We start from the raw sequence: 8,599 nt of genomic DNA, 5'->3' as shown, positions 1-8,599 counted from the left end.
CAAAAATAAGTTGGCAGCCGTCTTCAGGGCCTGAATATCCTCAAATGTGAAAAATTTCGAGAAGATGGATCATCTGAATCATTTTGCAGGAACTTTTGTTGCCACGGAGAATAATCAGACTCTGCGGCACCGCAATAGCCACGCCCTTCGAAGGAAAGTCACAAAAATAGGGATAGAGTAAGATCAATGTCTTGAGTCTTTTCTAGCCAATTTTCAATCGGATTCGTTAAAAGGGCACCGTGCAGTACGTCAAAATGTAAAAAATGTTATTGATTGGCGCAAGGTGTATAACAGAATATAAACATATAGATGTCTTCAGGTACCGACTCTTTATGTACATGTGAAGTTTTGGATTTTTAGCAGCATGTGCAGGAGAGTTATTAAGCATTTTGTCCATTGCGGCGAAGGAAATCTTAAGTGAAAACTTTGAAGCCCCGCCCCCGTCATATAGTATTTCGGAAACAAAAGATTTTAGCCCCAGTGTTTGTCCCAGGTCTTAAGATGCTACAGACAGAATTTTAAGGCAATCAGATGAAGCCTTTAGGATCAGGGTGCAAAAGAATGACCCCTGTAAACATGCAAAAAAGGGCAAAAGTCGGACTTTCAAAAATTCATAACTCACTTCCTGTTCATATTAGACGTTAAAATATCAAATTTCTCGCCATGCCCGATGAGACTGCCAAGTTTGGTGAGTTTTTGTGCATGTTTCGGGGTCAAAAATGCGATCGTACAATCGGAAAAATAATAATAATAATAATTTCTACAAAAACAACAGGGACTTCGCAGCGGTCGCTGCTCAGGCCCTAATAATAATAATAATAATAATAATAAAAGTAATAATATTTTCTACAAAACCAATAGGGACCTCGCAGCCGTCGCAGCTCGGGCCCTAATAACAATTTCTAGAAAAACAATAGGGACCTCGCAGCGGTCACTGCTCGGGCCCTAATAATAATAATAATAATAATTTCCACAAAAACAATGGGGACCTCGTAGCGGTCGCTTCTCGGGCCCTAATAATAATTTCTACATAAACAATAGGGACCTCGCCGCGGTCGCTGCTCGGGCCCCAATAATAATTTCTACACAAAGTCCATTGTGGTGACCCGCCCCTTTTAAGTAAATTCAAAATGGCCGACTTCCTGTAAAACCTAGCTCATTGCTCCAAGAGACTTTTTTGTAGGTCTTGGTCTTATACATACAGTGAACCCTCGCTACTTCGCAGTTCACCTTTCGCGGGTTCAGTGCTTCGCGGGTCTAAAAAATATTCGGGGGCATTGTAGTTTCGCCGAGCGGCACGACGGGCGCTGGAGCGGTTAGACGGCCGGCGTGCGCCGAAGAAGAGCGTGGGCGAAGAGGAGAGTGGACGAAGAAGAGCACGTTCCCCCGGACACGATCGGTGGCGACGTTTCGCGCGGTTCGGACCGTACCAAGGCTCCGGCCGGCGTGCGTGGCAGTTAAGCCGTAGAGGAGCACCTTCCCCGGGCACGGGCGGTGCCAAGCGGCCCCTAAGTTTAACCGAATGGAAGCTCCGGGGGAGGAGGGCGGGCGTGTGTCACAGTTAAGCCGAATTGGAACACCTCTTCCGCCCGGACACGAACGGAGCGCGAAGCTGTCAGTTATGAATGAATAAATGAATAAATAAATAAATAATTAAAGAATACCACCTTTCATTTCACAGGGAACACCGGACGGCGTACCAGCAGGTAAAAGTCGGAGTAATTAAATAAATACAAAAAGAATGGCTGGGGAATAAAAAAATAATACGTTTTAATAATAATTTGGTTTTTTTGTTATAACATGAATTTCACTCTCTCTCTCTCTCTCTCCCCGTATATATATATATATATATATATATATTTATTATATATATTGTATTTTCTTTTAAGCATTTTTGAAGGTGCGCCGCTACTTCGCGGATTTTCAGTTTTCGCGGGTGGTCTCGGTCCCCATTAACCGCGATAACCGAGGGTTCACTGTACTCCATAAAATTTACAAAAAGCGAGGTGAAACACTCAACCAGGGCTGCTTTTTTGAACATTTCTCGAGGGCCATGGCGAGCCATTTCAAAAAAGCTGCACAACTAACGTATAAAATATTGATACATTTGCTCTGCCTGATGTGTGTGTCAAGTTTCACGAGTTGTCGTTCATATTTAGAACCTCATAATCAGCGTTGTTTTATTGCCAAACAGTGCAATGCCACTCCCACAACTTTTCACGAAAAAGGATGAATTTCGTATTGTGACATCCTCATGGCCGAAACAGTCCTCCGAGCATATATGAGGGCGACCTTGTTGAGTTGCACGGAGAAAAACATCCAAGAAAATAACTTGTATTAGCTTTTACCAGTTGGTGGCGCTACTACTACGATGAAAAATAAGTTGGTAGATGTCTTCAGGGCTGAAGTATCCTCAAATGTGTACAACTTCGAGAAGATAGGATCATCTGAGTCATGTTGCCGGAGCTTTTGTTGCCACAAAGTACAATCGGACTTTTCAGCACCGTAATAGCCACGCCTTTTGCCAAAACGTCACAAAACTCGGCAGAGAGTAAGATCATTGTCTTGAGTCTTTTCTGACAAATTTTCAGTCGGATTCGTCAAAAGGGCACCGTGCAGTATGTGAAAATTAAAATAAAAACACATTTTTGATTCCACTTGGCGGCGCTGTGTGTATAACAAAATAATAACATTAAGATGTCTTCAGGTCGGGACGTTTTATTTACAGGTGAAGGTTTGGATTTTTAGGAGCATGTGCAGGGGAGTTATTAAGCATTCATTTATTTGTATTAGGTTCATTTTGTCTTCTTATTATTGATATTTGACAGATTCATTAAAAGCAGACAATTATGTTTTAGGTTAATTTTTTACCTGACATGTTTCGGCGAGTCTTTCGCCTTCTTCAGAGTGTCGCATGATGGTGTCTTGAGACCCGTCTTTATCAGCTGATGTTCCATGAGGGTGTGACTTACCTGTCAAAAAAATTAAAAAATCAGAGCAGTAAAAGAACAAGCACAACATGAACATTACAAATCAGCAATCACTGACCACTGCAAAAGGGAAAACCACATCATGGACTGGGAGAAGGGCAGGGTCATCCGCACCGGAGAGAACAAACTACAGCGCTGGATCAAAGAAGCAATTGAGATCTGCAAGCGAGGCATAAAAACCATGAACAGAGACAAGGGAGCCTTCATCCTCTCTACCACCTGGAGCAGCATCTTGGCGGAGTGAACGGACAGCGGGGGGCGTGACTTGCCTTCATTCTTGTGACAGGTAAGGCACGCCTTCATGGAACATCAGCTGATAAAGACTGGTCACAAGACACCATCACAGGGTTCGAAGTTAACTTTAAAAACTGCTTCCCCATAGGGCAAGTGCCACTAAAATTTGCCTTGCCCGAGTGGCCAAATTACTTGCCCAACTTGGGCAAGTGACAATTTTTTTTCTCTTGCCCTGAGTGACTTTTTGTATGACAAAGTGTCTAATTACAAATTGCATGAATTTTTTGTTCGGACAGTTCCCGCCTAGAAAGAATTAAAAATACGTTACAATCATAAGTGTTGCTTATATAAAAATGTATCATGTATTAACACATTAATTAGGTGTCTGCTGACCCAGGATTATGTTATTGTTATGTTATGTTATATATCCAAGAGAATGTGGAATGACACTGAACGATGTCAGGTGGAAGGATGTGGAAAGATCGTGAATGACATTGAATGATTTGGAATGACACTGAAAGATTTTGAATAATACTGAATGACACTGAATGAAGTAAAACTCTCTGGGAACGGGCCAATTCAAGATAGCTGCCGCACTGTGGGGGAGGCTTTGGTACCAAATTTGGAAAGAGACCCAAACGGTTGGGTCCATTTTATATCAGTGTGGGGGTGAAACGTTGGTCTCGGCGGAGCTGTCTGAATATTGGAGAAGTGAGAAGACAAAGTAAAACAGAACAATTAAAATCACTCTTCAAATACATATTGTTTGGTAAGCAGAGCATGATTTACAGCTCACCATTTTATTGCATGCACCAAGCATGTTATATATTTTTCTGTCCACGGGATGGCGTAGTCAAGAAAAATGAAGCATCTCGAAGCCCATTCGTGTGTGAAGTATTTCCCTGCAGGGCTTGGCTGCTTTATGGGGCTTCATTTTGCCATCACTAGTTTTAGATAGTTTTAATTTTTGAAAGAGCATTTTCATTTTACAGTGAACCCTCGCTACTTCGCGGTTCACCTTTCGCGGGTTCAGTGCTTCGCGGGTCTAAAAAATATTCGGGGGCATTGTAGTTTCGCCGAGCGGCACGACGGGGCGCTGGAGCTGTTAGACGGCCGGCATGCGCCGAAGAAGAGCGTGGGCGAAGAGGAGAGTGGACGAAGAAGAGCACGTTCCCCCGGGCACGATTTGGGGCGACGTTTCGCGCGGTTCGGACCGTACCAGAGCTCCGGCCAGCGTGCGTGGCAGTTAAGCCGAAGAGGAACAACTTCCGCCCGGGCACTAGCGGGGCGACATTTCGCTCTGTTCGGGAGCGTACGAGAGCTCCGGAGGAGGCCGGCCGGCGTGCGTGGCAGTTAAGCCGAAGAGGAGCACCTTCCCCGGGCACGGGCGGTGTCAAGCGGCCCCTAAGTTTAACCGAATGGAAGCTCCGGAGGAGGAGGGCATGCTCGTGTCACAGTTAAGCCGAAGAGAAGCACCTTCCCCGGGCACGGGCGGTGCCAAGCGGCCCTTAAGTTTAACCGAATGGAAGTTCCGGGGGAGGAGGGCGGGCGTGTGTCACAGTTAAGCCGAATAGGAGCACCTTCCCCGGGCACGGGCGGGGCGAAATGAAACCGAGTTCAATCGAACGGAGACACGCTTCGGGGGAGCAGGTCCGGCGTGCATGACAATTAAGCCGAAGAGGAGCACCTCTTCCGCCCGAGCACGAGCGGAGCGCGAGGCTGTCAGTTATGAATGAATAAATGAATAAAAAAAATAAATGAAGAATGCCACCTTTCATTTCACAGGGCACACCGGACGGCGTACCAGCAGGTAAAGGTCGAAGCAATTAAAAAAATACAAAAAGAAGTAATTGAATAAATACAAAAATAATGGCTGGGGAATAAAAAAATAATAAGTTTTAATAATAATTTTTTTTTTTTTGTTATAGCATGAATTTCACTCTCTCTCTCTCTACCCGTGTATATATATATATATATATATTTTTTTTTTTTTTTTTTTTTTTTAAACATTTTTGATGGTGCACCACTACTTCGCACTTTTTTTTTTAAGCATTTTTGAAGGTGCGCCGCTACTTCGCGGATTTTCAGTTTTCGCGGGTGGTCTCGGTCCCCATTAACCGCGATAACCGAGGGTTCACCTGTATTTTTTTCATTATCGAATTTTATTTTTTTCTATTCAAGTTTTGAGTTCATTTTCGTTTACTAAAATAACCTTGGGCTGCAACTACTATCACAGCAACGGCTCATTATATTTTGGCTGCTAAATATGCCAATTTGTCAGAGAGAAGACCGTGACAAAGAATGGCCCAATCGCAATAAACACTCTACATCATACGTTCCTCGTTGACGTGTACATGGGGTGTTGCAGAGCACAGGTTCCAAGCGTACCGATATTGCAAAATTGGGACAATGCGTGTGACGACACCAACTTCCGCCTCCTATGTCATCGAGCTTGGCGGCACGTTATCATTATGTATTTATTTGTAACAATTTTGACGTTGAGAGTGATATTAAAACTTAAGTAATGTGGTAGTTAGGAAAAAACCCTGGCTTGGGACCCACCGGAACAAGCTATAGCTTCATTTGTACTATTTGAGGCGCTCTCACAATCTGCGGCGCATGCACACAAGGTCGCTAAGTACGCTAGCTGCACTCGGACAAAACACGTAGGTGACTTTAAAAGAGTGACCGAAATTGCACACATGCAACTGTTTATCATAATGTCATAATTCGATATGTACATTTGAAGAGAATTTTTTTCAGCATGGGCACAAGAATTCCACCGAACATCGCCAGTTCAATGGGATTTTGGTTAAGTCCGCAAATAATTGTGGACAATATACTTTGGCTGCGCGCTCGAATAATTTTACTCGTATATACTTCAATGAGGGTGTAGTGTGGGTATCGGGATCTTTAACACGCCCTAACACGAAGCTGACTCTCCAACCGCCACAGCCTTTTAATGACGAAATTATAAAATAAACAAAAACACTGTTCAACAACATAAAATAAAATAAAAAATCACATCATACTTACATTTATAAACTTTAATCCTCAAGAACATTATTCTCAGGTTGACCGAAAGACGAGGACACGGGAGCGCCTCGGGCATGTTCTTCTTCCTTGTGTAGGCGAATGACGTTTTAAGGTGCTTGTCCGCCACCTGCTGTGCTGAACTATGTATTAAATAAGAAAAGCAAATTGTTGAATGTTTTTTCCCCAATGAAGACTGAATTGTAAAATACCCGGAAATGGCTTTTCTGTTTTATTGTGTTGAGATAATTGTTGAATATTGAAATTGCACATGTAACTGGTAATTTAGTTTTAGATATTATTTGAACCAGTGGAGGGCCATGCATTTCACACCTGGGCCTTCAATGAAGTCCTACTTCGTCCTACTTGAATAAATCCCCCTCATAATACCATAATTTATGACACCACGGGTGGACAAACAATATACAGAAAAGCACTTAGACAGCACTGACCGAGTGTTGGACGATATAGCTTCTCTTGAAAGGTCCGTGTTGAAAATGGCCTCGCAAGTGAATCTTCAATTTCTAAAGATAAAGATGTCTTTTAATTGTCCCATAACGGGGACATTTGCAGTGTTACAGCAGCAAAGATATACATCACACAGTGGCACCGACGTAATGTAGCCGTTAATGTGCTTTGTATGTTTTGTGTGTGGGTTTATCAAGCTCTAATTCAATGCAGTGTCCAAAACGAGCGCGCATAATTGTTGGATGAATGTTGGTTAATAGAGTCAGATAATAGTTAAAATTCCAACAGTTGAACAGATGTTGAAATGCTAGATTGGCTCATTCAGAATCATGCCACAATGTGCTTTGTATGTTTTGTGTGTAGGCTTATCAAGCTCTAATTCAATGCAGTGTTGAGCTGCATTTGAGAGGAACTACGTAAGTAACTAATGTGGAAAAATTGTGACTTCTTTGTGTAATTTTATTTTGAATATTCAAATTTTGTGGGTAAAGGTTAGAGAAAATAAGTTAAAAATGAGAGCTGTACAGGTATTTAAGTTTTTGGTTTGTAAAATACCCGAATGTGGGTTTCAGCAGGTGAGGCAATGATTGGACAGAGCAAAAGCTATGCTCCAAAATAGAAGTGATTACACCTTCACTAGACTAACCTGCAGCTAATTACATAATTATAAAATTAACACTTTAACCTGGCTTCCCCATCACAGATGTATTCTTTTAAATGCAAAGCTTTTTGTTCTAGCTTTTGTTGTTAAATGACATTCATGCCCAAGTGTCTATGCATCCATTGCAGGGATGTTTTCTCAAGTGACGAGTCTGAAGCCTGTGATGACGAAGTACCATCTACACCTCCCCATGGATTGTCACAGAGAAAAAGCTTCCTAACCAAGAGAGGCGCTGCAGAAGGTCCTTGAGTACGTCCAACGTGTTGAGTCTGTGAGTCTACTGCAGGATCTAATGCAGGTATGAAAATGATGAAATTTTAATGTATTATCTTCAAAATTATAAATAATTATTTAATTTCTTGAAATATAAAATTAGGTACCCTAAACCCAAGTAGGAACCCCAGTCCCAGTACATTCCTGATTCTGGAGCTACAGAGATCAAACCATCCTACTGTATCACTAAATAGCCCCACCTCTAAAACCCTGATTCGGAAGGCCGAGTTGAAAGACTTCAGAGTTCAAGATGGTCAACTGCAACTATGATAAGCCGAATGTGTTCACCCCAAGTCGGAAACTGAGAAAAAGACTCAATTTTCACATGATTTCAGTCCCTTCTATATTTAAAAGAATGTATTGGGGCTCTAAAAATGTGAAATATTTTTACAAGTATTTCTTTTACTACTCATAGGCAGTTTCATAATAATAGTACAATTTGGCATCGTGTATTGTTTTTTGGTTCCATTCAAAATGCACAAGACGTATAGACATATTTTGTTTGTGGATCGCTGCAGCATCACACGAGCGCACAGAGACAAACGTGGCAGCAACTTAAAACAATTAAGATATCGAATCGAAATCGAGAACTGAAAATCAAAAATCGAATCGGGGCTTGAGTGAATCGTTACCTCCCTAATCATAATCATTTTGGTAGAATGTTGGGCTCTTGCCCTTTGAGTGTATATGGCGTTACCGAAGCTGTTCACTTAATCGACAATTCCTTTCCTGTGACGTTTATCATACCCAGTTTAACTGCCAAAATATTTTTAAGTGTGTGATGATTATCTGGATCGAGTGACACCCATGTTATAATGGTTGCAGGTATTGGTGGATTGGACGATAGTGTCAGAACAATGATGGCGTTCATCATGACAAATCCTCTGTCTCTGAAGTACAATCTCTTTGGACATCGTAGCAAGAACAAGCGCCGAGACCT

General features: G+C 42.2%; 1 long non-coding RNA gene across 1 annotated transcript; it reads right to left on the bottom strand.

Annotated features, from left to right (window-relative positions):
* Positions 1-3,046: 3,046 nt before the first annotated feature.
* LOC148344815 (uncharacterized) lies at positions 3,047-6,357 on the bottom strand. The gene is made up of 3 exons (XR_015844713.1): positions 6,261-6,357; positions 3,260-3,313; positions 3,047-3,149 (listed from the first exon to the last, which is right to left on the bottom strand). It is a non-coding gene; the product is annotated as an uncharacterized LOC148344815 (long non-coding RNA).
* Between the last annotated feature and the right edge of the window lie 2,242 nt (positions 6,358-8,599).

This window comes from Idiotropiscis lumnitzeri, chromosome 1 (assembly GCF_059441095.1).
Source record: "Idiotropiscis lumnitzeri isolate Australia: NSW breed Sydney's pygmy pipehorse chromosome 1, RoL_Ilum_1.0, whole genome shotgun sequence".
NCBI lineage: Eukaryota > Metazoa > Chordata > Actinopteri > Syngnathiformes > Syngnathidae > Idiotropiscis > Idiotropiscis lumnitzeri.
Note: the sequence above shows the minus strand (reverse complement) of the source record. Positions and strands in the feature narration are given on the sequence as shown.